Genomic DNA, 14,938 nt, shown 5'->3' on the forward strand with positions numbered 1-14,938 from the left:
TGGCCATCTGTGCCAGTCATTTGCTTGTTTGCTCTCAGACCCATTAGATACCCTCTCTTACTCTGTAACATGCAACAAAACTACAGTTCCCAGGCTCTCTTGCCACCTGGCTTCTAGCTGGGTTAGGCCAGTGTCTGTGTGTTGGGGTGGGGGGAGGGCAGGCGCTCTTAGTGGGAGATTGGAGGGTAGAGGGAAGGAGAAGCCTTGGTTGCCCACTATTGCTCCTCCAACACTCCAGCTCAAGGCCACCACAGCCCACAGTGGTTTCCAAGCTTTTGTGGGATGGACCTCAGCTTCCGGGTTCTAGTGCCCTGCCTCCTCCTTTTGTCTCCATCCTGGGTGGTTGGTGATGGGGGAGGGTAGCTGCTTCCTGCTGTGTCAATCTCTTAGTTGTCTCCCTGTCCCCTCTTGATATCTTAGTTCTTCCATCCCCTTTGTAATCAATTCCCTGTGTACAATTCCTTCTTTTTATATTACCTGGACTGGTTACTGTTTTCCTGACTGTGTCCTGGCTAAATCAACTTCCAATCAACTTCTAGGTTGCCTATACCATGGACTCTCAAATGCTAGCCTGAAAAGTTTGGAATTTAACCCACGAGTCTATCATCATTTTGGAGCACTAAACAACCATTGTACATTTTCTTGGGTCATCTATTTTACCTGCAGATTTGGGACAAACAAAGTAGCTGTGATTTTTATACTAAGACAAACATGGATTCAATGTAGTGCAAAAGTCACATGATTTTAAAATAAAGAACTTTAAAGTATTTTTTTTTCACTTGTAAGAAGCCAATGAATAGCCTTTTTGTGTCAAAATACTACCATGACAAGAGATTGGAAAACTTTTTCCTCTGAAGAGCCAGATAGTAAATATTGTATGCTTTGCGGGCCATGCAATCTCTGTTGCCACTACTCAGCTTAGTGGTTGAAACACCAAAGCACCCATAGACCTTCCATGCATGAATAGCAATGGCTGTGTGCCAATAAAACTTTATTATAAGAACTGGCAATAGGCTGGACCTCACCCTGACCCTTATAAAAAGGCAGTGGTGGGTTTATAGGGTGTTAAAGATTCCTAACAGGTTGAAACTGTGATATGGGAAGGCAGTGAGCATGTTTACTTGGAAAAGAGAGGGACCAGAAGCAGGGGTTCAGTTAAATGACCACCTTGGTGTTCACATCAAGAGGGCTGACAAATTTAAACCAGGTGCAGGCAGTCAGGTTAGGAGATGTTGACTCACTAACCCAATGATAACTAGAATTTCCCCTCCTTTCCATGAATGTAGGGCATCCTTAGGCTGTTATTACTGCATTCTTTTTCCCTTGGTTCTTGCAACCTTTGCCAGAACCGCTCTGTTGACTCACTCTGTTCTCTGGTACACCACGTGGAATAAACCTGGGCTCCGAGCCACTGACCTTCCCGTTCGATTGATAGAGTGGCTCAGAGCTTCTCTTCCACTTTCCAGTGCCTGCTACATTCCACCTGGGGCATCCCTGAACAAATGCAACTAATTAATACTTGCAAAGTGATTCCTGTGGTTGAGGTGAGAGCCACTCAGAAGGGCCAGATATAATCACTATTATATCTGTGGCTTACACAATGCCGGGTCCACCCTGGAATGATTTTTTAAGCCTTGGTAATTGGCGAATTACAGTGTGAGTGCTGAAAACCAGCTGTGGTTTTAAGTGCCTCGTGCATTTCTGTAGGTGGTACAGAGCTGGGCGTGATGTTGATGGATGTGTTCGGGAAAATTACAGTCCAGGTTCCTGTGCAGCTGCTATGAGGGAAAATCGGACAAAGGACATTTCTCAGCAGATGCATAGTTAGTAATTAGATGATTTAAAACGTCATCAAATCAATATTTAAAGCTAGATAAAGGAGGGATAGTCCTTGTGCTTCTGTGATCTGAGTGAAATTGGACACCAATCTGATCTGCCTGCATTAAGCTCTGGGTCTCAGAGTTACAGGACACAGAAGGAGCAAGCCAGAAGTCGCAATGTCTTGCACCCGATATATAGGTGCTTAATAAGAGTTTGTAAATGAGTGAATGGATCAGTGGTTCTCAACCTTGGCTGCACATTAGAATCACCTGGGAATCTTTTTAAAATCCTGATTTCTGGGCCTCATCCTCCAGAAATTTTGTTTCTTTGTTACTAATGTTGTGGCCTCACCCCATAACAAAGAAACAAAATTTCCGGAAGATGAGGCCCAGAAATCAGGATTTTAAAAAGATTCCCAGGTGATTCTAATGTGCAGCCAAGGTTGAGAACCACTGGAATGGATGAATGGGTGAATGACACTACTGAGCCCCTATCTATTGCCAACATCTCTTGCTAGAGAAAAAAGTTTTCACTGAGGATTATTAGACTCCAGCAGGGCTCCCTCACTGACTGGATGTCTGTAGATTACCTACTTCAACAACTCCAAGGCTTTTAAGAGGTCCATTTGCCTGACCTGTTGGGGGACAGCTCCTTAACTACCATTGTCTGCATAGTACAAGTGAACTCTCTGGGAGACTTCAGAGCAAAGGAACCTTATCTGTTCCTGTAGGAGCCAGGAATGATGCTGGGCTCATGACAGAAGAGCTCCTGTAATCTCCCAACAGTGCTGTGGTCATTATCATCTCTGTTGATAATGGCAGAGTTGAGGATCAATGCCCAGGTATCTGTCACACTAAACAGGCATTCGCCACTACCCAGGAACTGCTAACTAGCAGCCGGCGTAAAGTGGTCTGGGGGTGGGGGTGGCGGGGTGGGGAAGGATCTGGATAGTAACTCCTTCTCAACTTGAATTTGAAAGCTTTTTGGAGGGGTGTACAGTCCTCACTGCTGGGTCCTACCACTTGTTATTTTACAAAGTTTTGTTTCCTACATTGGTTGTTTCTATCCAGCCCTGAAGGTATCTTTGACCTTCTATGGAATACAATGTATAAGCTTTTCACTTTCCACACAGACCTTCCTCCCCACCCCCACCCCCACCCCCAATACCATCTCTGCACGCTAATGGAGGAATCTTCTGTCCTCCCAGGACCTTTTCTAAGACCTCTCTTCGAGGCCAACATGTCTAATAGCACCGTGAGTAGTGGGTAAGAACCTTAACCATCCACACTCCATATTTACGAAAGAAAAATGATTATCCCTCAAATTAAATGGACATGGTGTTCAATCCAGTATACAACTGGGGCTGCAGTGCCAAGATATCCATCAATGCGAGAAATAAAACATTTGTTCAAGGAAAGCCAGCCAATCGAGGGTGGGCTGGGGGTGGAGGTGGGGGCCAGGAACCTGACAGGGTGAAAAAAGGATGTTGATGGATGTGACTTGAAAAGAGATGGAGAGGCAATGAGCCTGAGCTTCCAGCTGGACTGTGCCAGACAGCTGGGCCGCTGACAGCACGTCCCCTGCCCCCTCCCCCAGCCCTCCCTCGGGGCAGGGAGGCTGGTGCCCAGAGCTTTGACAGGTGCTGGGAAAGGGCAAGCAATGCTGGAGCTGAAGGAGAGAACTAGCCTTTTTTGGCTTGTTGGCAGTCAACACTTGGATGATTCTTGAGTTTCGTGAATAAGGCAGGCTGACACTTCACATGGAATCGAAAGCCATTCATGGGCTCCCTCCTTTGGAAGGCACCATCAAGAGGAAGCAATGGGCAATGGGAACAAATGGACAGTGTAATCATAGGCTTCTAGTCCCTGGATGTTTCTTCCCTCCAAAGTGTGGCCCAGCCTTGCACTTACTTGTTTACCTGAACTATTCAGGAGCCCCTGAATAAAGCCCTGGTTAAGATAATCAGCTTTGTTCTCTATGCAGACGTTCTGGCTTAGGGCTGGACATGGACTAATGCTCATAGCAGGACAGGACAATGACGACATTCATGAACCAGCCTCAGTTCAGTACTGCTGCTGTCAAGGCTCATTATTTGTTGCTTTAGAGAGAGATGCTTGCCTGCAGCAAAGCTGCCTACACTCACCATGAAGGGAAATGCATGCGGATTTGCCTTGTGTGTTTGAGTTTTACGTCATGCATTTCTTGGCAGTCTAGGCTGTAAGACCGGGGGCAGGGACTCAACCACAATGCAGCCATCTGCTACCAAGGCAGGTGCCGAGCCCTTGCCTCAATCTGCAGAAGCAGGTACCTTCCTGTCCTCTCTTAGCCACACCCAGGAGGCTGCTCAGCCCTCAGGCAGAGAGGAAACTGGTCCTGAGTCCTCATGGCTCCCAACCATTAAGGACACATGTAGCAGCACCAACATCCCTGACCTTGTAAAACAGAGTTCTAACCGGTGCAATCTTTCTAAGAACAATTTTGCAAGAAGTGTCAGACACATTTCCAATGTCAAGGCACTCTGAGCCTTTAATCCATCGGTTCTCAACCTGTGGGTCACGACCCCTTTGGGGGTCAAATGACCCTTTCACAGGGGTCGTCTAAGACCATCAGAAAACACACATATAATTACATAATTATTTTTGTGATTAATCACTATGCTTTAATTATGTTCAATTTGTAATAATGAAAATACATCCTGCATATCAGATATTTACATTATGATTCGTAACAGTAGCAAAATTACAGTTATGAAGTAGCAACGAAAATAATGTTATAGTTGGGGGTCACCACAACATGAGGAACTGTATTAAAGGGTCGCGGCATTAGGAAGGTGGAGAACCACTGCTTTAATCTAATGCCTATTAGGTAGAAAAAGTCAAAGCTCCTTCAAAGGTGTAAGGAGGGACAGGGGACCGGCTGAGACTGCGGATCCTTTTTAGCAAATCTGTACTCTTACACTTCACAACTGGGAGTGGTTGGCAGCACAGCCAACCTTATGTGATGGGTACCGCACCAGGAGTTCTTTAGCAAAAATACCAATAGTGAAATGTTCAGGTGGGCTTCAAAGAGAGCTTTGCCCATTTGATTTTATCATTGTTCTTCCTCATTCTGGGCAATCTCTGTTACAAAACTCTCACATCCAACAAACGGAATAAGATAAGTAGTCATCAAAACCACTCTTTCACTATTCTATCCAAGCTAGAAAAACAAAAACAACAGCAAACATCAATCTAGCTTGCTCCAATTTGATTCATGACCAAGAATAGTGCGTTCATCGGCGCATGTGCATTCAGTTGGCTTTGTTCTTGAGCATCTCCCTTCTGCAGAGGGAAACGTTGAGGCAGAAGAATGGCAGGCAGACCCCCAGGGCCCAGAGAAGGGAAAAGAACATGAGAAAAGAAGGAAGTCCAGGCCTCCTGGACTCCGATCCCTGGCAAACAGCTGTTTGTCAGGTGTTTACATTCTGTAGGGCCTGGAGAAACTTGAGCAATTAAAAACAAAAGCCTCTATCCATCCGTAGCATTCCCGGGGCTTAGCTGGTTTTCAGCTTATAATGTGTTATTTATTTTTGGTTTTAATTGCTGGCAGTCCCAGAAACATTAATGTTATATATAGTGCTGGGCTCAGCAGGAGTAATTAAAAGGCGGGGGCCCTTGTGGTTGGTAGTAAAATACCAAGTGCAGGCTGTTTAAGAAAAAATGTGCCATTGATTTGCCATCAGCAAAACACAAGGTGGTAGGGGAGGAGAGAGGAGAGACGCCAGGCAGAAAGATCACACCGAATGGAAAGGGTTTATACACAGGCCACCGTGTGCTGAGTTTTAGAAAAAAAAAATACAACTGATTTGGATCACCCTTCTAAGCAGCACCATAGCTAGAAAGAAGAGCCAATGTTTATCGAATGCAATGCCAGGTACTTAAATCTGCATAATCTCATTTAAAACTCACAAGACCCTGCCCGGGCTGGTGTTCACATTCTGCTTCATCTCTATAACACAGGGCACAGACCCCAGGTCAAAGAGACAATACAGCACAATATTTCTAGTGGCCCTTTCAGGGAGGTAGGTTATGGGTGAATTTTTTTCTTCTGCTTTTGCACTGATGCTTTGGGGAGAGATAGAGGAGAAAGAAGGGAAACGGGAGGATGAGGGTGACAGAGAACGGGAGTTTGTGGAGAGACCCAGAAAGGGAGGGAAGAGCTGGCACACACACTAAATCAGTGGTTCTCAACCTTCCTAATGTCACGACCCTTTAATACAGTTCCTCATGTTGTGGTGACCCCAATTTCATTGTTACAAATTGAACATAATTAAAGCATAGTGATTAATCACAAAACAGTATGTAATTATATATATGTTTTTCGATGGTCTTAGGCGACCCCTGTGAAAGGGTCGTTCGACCCCCAAAGGGGTTGTGAACCACAGGTTGAGAACCGCTGCACTGAATATATTGTCTAGTGTAATTATTAGTCATCTCACAAATATAGAGAATGAGCTCAAAGAACTCAAAAGGAGCTTTGCATAGCATATGAAATACGGTCCCATTTCCCTTCCCGTGGTGTGTACATTAATACATACATGTGATATGTCCTGGGTATACATGACTCCACTGCTGGCACTAAGGCAAAGTAGGAAGGACTGACCCATATTCCTCACTTAAAATTATCTTGTGACTTCCAAAACTTTAATTTTGAACAACTTTCAACCACACAGGAATACTGAGGGCACATAGTGAGATAGTTGGGCTGTAAGTATCTCTTACTATAAAACACCTTTCATTGGATAAATAGAATAATAACAGTTAATATTTAGCAGGTAACATGTGCTAAATATTGAATGGGAACAGATACTGTTTCAGAGCTTTTCATGTGCTTAGTTAAAACTCCTAAGTATTATGGTTAATATTACTATCCTCATTTTATAAAGGAGGTAGCTGAGGCACAAATTGCTTAAAAAACTTGCTTGAGCTTGTACAGCTAGGAAAGGATAGAGCATGAATTGCGACGTAAGACAGTCTGGTTGCCGAACAAGGTTCTTGACCACTATATTGTGTTGATTATATGCAAGTATTAACAACCTTTCCAGGATCCTGAATATTAGCATCTTAGGGGACCGGTAGCAAGTCAGGTGGTGGGCTTGCCCATGGGTGACGATGTTCTCCAGATAGGCAATAGCTAACTGCTGGGTAGAAGCCCAGGTCATTTTGGAGACCAGGGGCATCCTGTCCATGAACTTAGCCAGAGCAAATGTCCAGGAGAGTCTAAAAGGAGTCAAGAGGGGCAGCTGTTCCCAGAAACAGGGCCACTGCTTATGGTTGAACAGGTTCTGACTTGTACAAGGACACCTGGCTTAGGGGTGAGAGGAACTGAAGTCCAGTCCAGGCTCCGCTTCCTAAGGCATGTGCTTGTGTGTCTGTGCTAAAGAAATCCAAAAAATGTGAGGCTGCTCAAGCTGTGGACCCTTGGCACTCTATCTGCCCGGAGGGGGCACCTTTTCCAGTTTGCATAATGGATCTTATGGACTAGCCCTCAGCCCAGACCTACCAAAGAGAGTGGTGTTCCCTGGAGCTCACAAAGACGCCTCACGCCTATGAATTCTCTTTCCTTGATCCTGACTCTTTGTCTCAATCCATCTCTAATAGTAGCTTAAGTGCCTGGCCTGGGGCCAGTGATGGACTTCTAACTAGAGCTGTGAAAATAAAGGGAGAACTGAAGATAGAGAGACTTAAAATTTGCCTAGAATTTTAAAAAATCTATCATATGTAGAATCTCTCTAAATTTTGGTGACCAGTGGGACACCCACAAAGCAAGCTTAGAGTTGGCTCCACACAGGTTAAATTGCTGCCAAGATGTAAAAGGAGGTAAACATTCAGGCACTAGAACCAACCCCATGCATCAGCAAAACAGGAATCAAATGAGCAGCCAGCACACGCCAGGGAACAGGACTCCGTGAGAAACTCAGGAAATAGCTGGGGTGCATGTTGATATAGTGCCTGCAGGGTTCCAAGGTCAGAGGCCTGCTTCTTAAAGGCCTACTCCCCAAGAATTTAGGTGAATGGAGGCCTGGATTTTAGGATTTTAGCTGGGTGTAGCACCTACTCCCCGCCCATGAGTTCTGTGTCTGTCTCATCTCTGTATCCTTTTCTTCTCTTCTTTCTCCAGCCAGTGCTTCACCTGTCATAGATGCGCTCTCTTTCACTGCTTGCTGCCTGGCTGTCTGGATTGTTGGTCTGTAATTGCTCTGTAGGGCTCCATTGTTTTTGGGTCTCCACCGTGCCAGCCCAGAAGTGAGGGGTTTGACCACGAAGAGCTTTGCCCACAGTTGGATATTCAAGGTTTGTCAATCTGGGTCTTTAACAACCCAGTGGGAAAAAGCAAATGTAATTTCTCCTCTTGGTTTTGCCTCAAATGCATCGCAAATTGGAATAACTTTGTGCCCAAAGGCTCATTAGAAAATGTTTCTGAAAGGCAGTGCAGCCCATTAAGGCTCATTCTGAAGAGCGATTTCATGTTCTTCACATTTGTGTCTGTATTTGTTAAAGATCAAGTTCAATTTTTTGAAATTGCCAGATGTCTTGGTTTAGTTACAGATCTAAGTCAGAACTCTTAGGGGATAGCCCACTTGGTATTAGTAAAATTTCCCTCCCCTTTTAAAAGCCCACCATTTTAGCCAAGGGAATCATCATTGCTGTTTAAAAACCAGAATTGCAGATTGAATTAATTTCATCAAAATCATTTTCTGTAAAATGACTCATCTCAAATTTCAGTGAATTTTACTGATCTCAGCTGCCTCGTTTGGTATTATGGTAACAGGGTGACTTTCTGGATGTATGCTAATTCTTAGGGTTTATCACTATGGTTCTCTCCTTCTTCCTCCTCCTCACCTCCCTCCCTTCCTCTTCATCACTTTCAATCACTGGCTTTTAAGTTCCAAATTGTGAATCTCAGAGATTTGATCTTTAAAACAAACTCACATGGTATATTACAGTGTCCATTTTTCTATGAGGAAACTAAAGCAGAGTTAAGAAATAAGCCCAAGTCCTCCTTATGTCCAGTAAGTCCTCCCTTCTCTTGTAATGGGCTAGGTCAGATTCTCAGGCCTTGAGCAAGTGGTCTCCTGGGAGGGTTAAGGCCAAGAGGGTGTGTGGCTGCTTGGAGTGGTCAGAAGGAGATGAAGCCAAGGGATCAAGTAGAAATTGTGTGCAAGAAACAGTTCTGAGGGTCAGAAATATAGAGGGGTAATGTATGCTCAAGACAAATAGCAGGTGAGAGCCTGGGGAAGGATTACCCAGCCAAGAAAGTTCAGAAAACACAATAGCACAGGAAGGAAGAAAGGGATGCAAGGAGCAGGGTAGAATGTTGCCTTCTGTGTGCAGCTATTGGGCTAGAACTGTGTGAGGGTATCCACAGTAATTTTTTTGTTCAGTCCTGGCTTTGGTGATGGGTCTGCCTGGTTTAAATGCTCCTGCTAGATGACTGGCATCACAATTATAGCATTCAGAATAGAAATGGGACTTCCGGGCCCTTAAAGTTTTGGTGATAGCACATATTGTATATGAACTGTTCTCCAATATTTCATTCAGTTGGTGGAAGTATCTATTTGCTATTAGCAGTTGAACATAGAAATTTCCCAGAAAGGTAATCCCAGAGGCCTTTGAATCAAACCAACCAAATAAATGGACAAATGAACAAAGAAAGGGAATAAGTAACTTTGCCAGTTTTGTGAACAGAAATTCTAAGTATCGTAGAGTGTAACTGGGCCTTTAGAAATTACTTCCTCCAATTAAGCTCATTTTAATCAATGGAAGTAACCAAGAGACGCAGCGACACCAGCCAATCGGTGATGCTTCCTGGACCCAAGATAAGCTCTGCTGCCTATTTTAGATTTCTTAATCGCTGCCTCTTTTAACACAGTTTTAACCATTACCACCTTTACATTCTGATGAGATTTGTTTTTAATGCAGATGCAAAGTCTCAGTGGAAATGCTCATCTGAAATTCTGTACATTTGGAACATTATGACCCTTCTTACCCTTTCAAAGTCACAGTCTTAATGCTCACCTGCATCTACCTGTACCTTCCCTGGAGTTTGGATCTGGTGCTAGAAATGCGTGTCTTAGTTAAATAGAGCAGAAGGGCCCAGTGGTCAGTGGTCTTAGAGACAGCTATTTCTTGGCTACATATTTGAAATGTGGCTGACCCTTTACGAAATATGTGAACTATGGATGATTTTCTTAACCTTTCAGTCACTGCAATATAAGGAAACAGTCAGTGACCACATCTAAGTGTTTGGGAGAGGTTTAAATGTAAAACATGCAAAAATCCTTGTCCATGTGACTGGTACATGATGACTGTTTAGAAGTATTGACTAGTCCATGTTGTTGTTGTTATTTGTTCACTGGGGACATTTAAATTTAAGAATTTAAGGTTGCCGAAACCGGTTTGGCTCAGTGGATAGAGCGTCAGCCTGCGGACTGAGAGGTCCCGGGTTCGATTCCGGTCAGGGGCATGTACCTGGGTTGCGGGCACATCCCCGGTGGGGGATGTGCAAGAGGCACCTGATCGATGTTTCTCTCTCATCGATGTTTATAACTCTCTCTATCTCTCTCCCTTCCTCTCTGTGAAAAATCAATAAAATATATATTTTTTAAAAAAAGAATTTAAGGTTATTAGTGAGAATATTAAAAAAATGTTTTTAAAGTGGTTTCCTTGAAGGCAAAGACCCAATAGCACCTCATTTGTTCACAACTTGCTATCTGCATAACTTAAGCAGATGTCTTATTCTATCTGAGCCTCAGTTTTCTCAACTGTAGAATAAGGAAGAGGCTTTCTCTAGCTGATGAGAAATTCCAATGTTTACTCTGGAAACCCAACAGTTCTCCTCCCTCCCCTACCTCTTTAAACTTTAAAAATGATTCCTCCCCCATAACCTCAAAAGATCCCCTCCTAGCAATTTGTCTTTCTCCCTCCCTACTCATGGCCCTGATTCCGGGACAGCCCTGTCTGTCTGCTTCATGACCTCTTGTTTTCTGGGCAGGTCCAGGTTGTTCTCTGCTGTGGCCCAGGCCCGCTATCTTTTGGGAGAGACCTCAGGAAAGCATTGCTATCCCATTACTGAATGGGGTGAGGTGGTGGTAGCCTTGGGACTTCTGTAAAAGGGGTAGTCAGGGATGGCCTCATGGATGGGTGACATGCAGAAAGGGCTCCCAGTTGATTTAATGTTCCATTGACAATGTCTGTACATTCTTAAGATGTTTAACATATATTACCTTTTTAATACATTTAAGGACAAGGGTGTCCCACATTTTCATTTTGAACTGGGTCCACAAATTGTGTAGCTGATCCTGGGTTGGGTGCAATGTGAAGACTTGATGCTGCTGAATTATTTCTTCACTCCCTGCTTGAGTGGCCTATGCACAGAGATGGATTTGTTGAGGGGCATGGAGAAGAAGGATGCTTTGGAGCCCACAGTGGAAGACATACCTTGATAGCCATAGTGGGGAACACTTTTAGGTTGAGACTCACAGGGTCAGAGCTCCTCTTTGAAGGACCTTGTGGCAAACAGGGAAGGAGGCAGATTCCTCAGCTTCTAGGACAGCCACATGTTTACCTTGTCCTGTGCTCTTGGGAGCAACTTGAAAGATTTTCTTCAGCGAAACTTGAGTAATGTCAACTCGGGCCCCAAGAACATCCCAGATAAGAGCCCACATGGTTTCCTGAGCCTGGATAGGTTGCAGATCTGACACTTACCACAGAGGCCAAGGTAGGTTGTCCATTTTAACTGGGGGTAGGTTCTTTGATACTAATGGGGACTCTGGGAGTCTTGGCAGATCACAGCACTTCATACTCCAAATTCTTGTGCATTTGGGAGGACTAGCCGGGCCCATTAAGCATATCAAGGATCATCAAGTCATTTATGGAAACTCTGAGAAGCTGACTACTCCCTAACTTGAGTGGCCCAAGGAGATCACAGGTTCCGCCTTCTTTGAGGCAGCTTATATACCATTAATCTCATTCCTATAGCAACTTCCTGCAGTCAAATGGCACATCCTTCCCTCCTGTTCAGGATTCTTAGTCTCCAGAACAAGATAATGTTACAAGGGAGTGATTGCTGAGATAGATCTGTATGTCTCAAAGCATGATGTGTACTTACATGCAATCAGCTATACCAAGCAGATGGACTTTTCAAACCAGATCAATGGGGAGGTGTGGTGCACAGGATGTGTGCACTTGACAGTGGCTTTAGTGAAATTTCTTTATTGAGTTACTTTACCTGGTGGATTAAAACACAGTTTCATTTATAAAAAAAAATAAATTGATATTCCCTGTCCTGGGAAACCTTTTTTTATTGAAAGTGATTAAATTATGTTACAGCAAAATGTGATGACAAAAGAATTACTACTTGACAAAAAGGGGTCTTTCTTGGGATTTCCTAATAGCTGGGCTTCAAAATGAGGTGAGGAGGACAAAAAATAATACTAGTTACACAAATATGCCACAGATAGATTTTTTTGTGGAAAATAGTTGAATAACATAGAACTCTTAGAATAAAGCAGTTTGGAATGTCTTCATTTAGACTATAGTTTTCTGAATCTCAGTTAATGACCACTTCATTATTTTTTTTTTGGCTTTGGAAAAAAGAGAAAAACAACCTTTTTCATACTCCACACTCACTCCACAGCTAAATCCTATGAACTCTGCCTTAAAAATGCAGCCAGAATCAATCAGTCCCCCCACCCTCCTGTCCAGTCCCCTGTTATCATCCTGGACCAAGTCACCTGCAATTTTTGCTGGATCATTTTATTAGCCTCCTAAATGACCTCCCTGCTTCCACTTCTGCTCCCCAATAATCTGTTCTCAACATGGCAGCCAGAGTGGTCCAGGTGAAACAGAACTCAGACCATATCACGTCTCTGCCCAACACTCCACTGGCTTCCTGTCTCATTCAGGACAAAAGCTGGAGTCTTCAGAATGGCCCCAGAGCTCTGTATGAAGTGGCCCCTAGGACCTCTGTCTCTGACATCTGTTGCTCCCCTCTTCACTCACTTTACCCTTGGCACTTTCTGCTCCCTTTGCCTGAAATTCTCTCCTCCAGACAGCCACACCACCTCACCTCCTTCAGATCTCTGCTTTCTCTGTCACCTTACTCAGCTAGCAATGTCCTCTCCCCAGGCAACCCTTTCCCATTACGCTGCCATATTTTCCCCATGCCTTGCTTAGTCATCTGATATATGGCTTATTTGTTTCATGTCTGTTTCATCCCACTATATGGAAACTCTGGGAGGGTAAGGACTTTAGCTATTTTGTTCATTGTGGATGTTCTAACACTCAGGACATTGCCCGGCACATAATAGGAGATTGTTAAATGAATGACTAAGTAAGTGAATGATTGCATAGAGATACAGTATTTCCTGCCCTTGTGTTTTATATGAACTCGATTATAGTATAGCGATACTTCTACAACTTTCTATTTTTTCTGTTTAATAATAGATTTTGTTGATCTTTCCATGACAGTACATAAAGAAACACAGCATTCTCTTTTAATGGCTGCAATAGAATTCCCCAGTACCGCTATAACAAAATGTGTTCAACCAGTTTTCTACTGATGGACTCGTTTGCAATTTTTCTCTATTACTAACAATGCTGACTCTGTGTACATTCAGAATATTTCTCAGAAGTGAAATTGCTTGGTGAAAGAGGTGAAGTGAATTTTGACAACCTCATTTGCATTTGCATTTCTATTCTGTTTCCCCTCCTAGGTGAGAATGTTTATAATCCTCTACTTTCTTCTCTCTTCTTGCTTTTTTTCCCCCTTACCCTTGGTGGGGAGACAATGTCAATAACTGGCTGGTGGCAGTACAATTAGTGAGAGCACACTATTTTCATCTGCTATCTATATGTGAGGCATGTGTTTGGCAGAATTAGCTGTGATGAATGTTCTCCTCCTTTCCACTCCTTTGGCATTTAAAATCTGTACTGCCCAAATTGGGGCTTGATTGTACATTCTCTCATATTGTTCCACGGAAGTAATCTCATTCTTCAACAAGATGATTACCTCTTTTGATGGCAGAAGCAGTGTCTGCTGGTCTTTGAACTTTTGCATTCCCCTCTGGGTCTAACTCAGTGCTAATCATGTTCATTGGACACTCAAACAATTGTGTCTTCAGTGCAAATAAAGCTCTGGCTCATAGCTAAGTGGGAGATTTCAGAGTGGCCACAATGTTGGAACAGAGCCTTGAGGGAAGAATTGAAGATCTCCAGATAATTAAATCGGGGTAGAATGTTCCAGACAGAGGGAAAAGAATATGCAAGCCTGTAGAGCTGTGAACAGTCATGGTGGGGTTGGGGAAACCACAGTGAACTCCACAATAAGAGCTTAAGTGGCAGGTAAGGGACTGGCCAGCAATGAGTTTGGAGGAGAAGACTGACATTTGCTTTTTTATTATTATTACTAGAGGCCCGGTGCACAAAAATTTGTGCACTGGTGGAGGAGGATGGTGGGAGAGGTCTCCCTCAGTCCCACTTGTGCCCTCTCACAGTCTGGGACCCCTTGGGAGATAACCACCTGCTGGCTTAGGCCTGCTCCCCGGGTGGCAGATGGCAGGCCTGATCCCTCAGTGCCTGCCCCACCTCCCCGTGTCCCACACACGGCAGGGTCGATCCAGGGGTTGGGGTGCCGGTCCGGGTCAGGTCGCACACGGGGCACCTGAACAGTGACCGGGCGGGCCGGCCGATCGCTGCTGCACTGCCTGGCCGCCCCGGGTCACAGATAGCAGGCCCAGATGGCGGCAGGGCAGGTGGGATGGCACTGTCCCGCCACACCACCTGGGGTCACAAATAGCAAGTCCAGATGGCAGCGGGGCAGGTGGGATGGCGCTGCCCCTCCCTGCCTGCAGTATGCAAATTAGCCGCCATCTTTGTTGGCAGTTAATTTGCATATCACACTGATTAGCCAATGGGAGGCGTAGCGAAGGTACAGTCAATTACCATGTTAGTCTATTATTAGATAGGACTAGAGGCCTGGTGCACAAAATTCATGCGTGGGGGGGTGTCCCTAAGCCCAGCCTGCACCCTCTCTAATTTCGGACCCCTCAGGATCTCTGGCTCCTAACCGCTCACCT

Source organism: Myotis daubentonii, chromosome 4, assembly GCF_963259705.1.
Source record: "Myotis daubentonii chromosome 4, mMyoDau2.1, whole genome shotgun sequence".
NCBI classification, from domain to species: Eukaryota; Metazoa; Chordata; class Mammalia; order Chiroptera; family Vespertilionidae; genus Myotis; species Myotis daubentonii.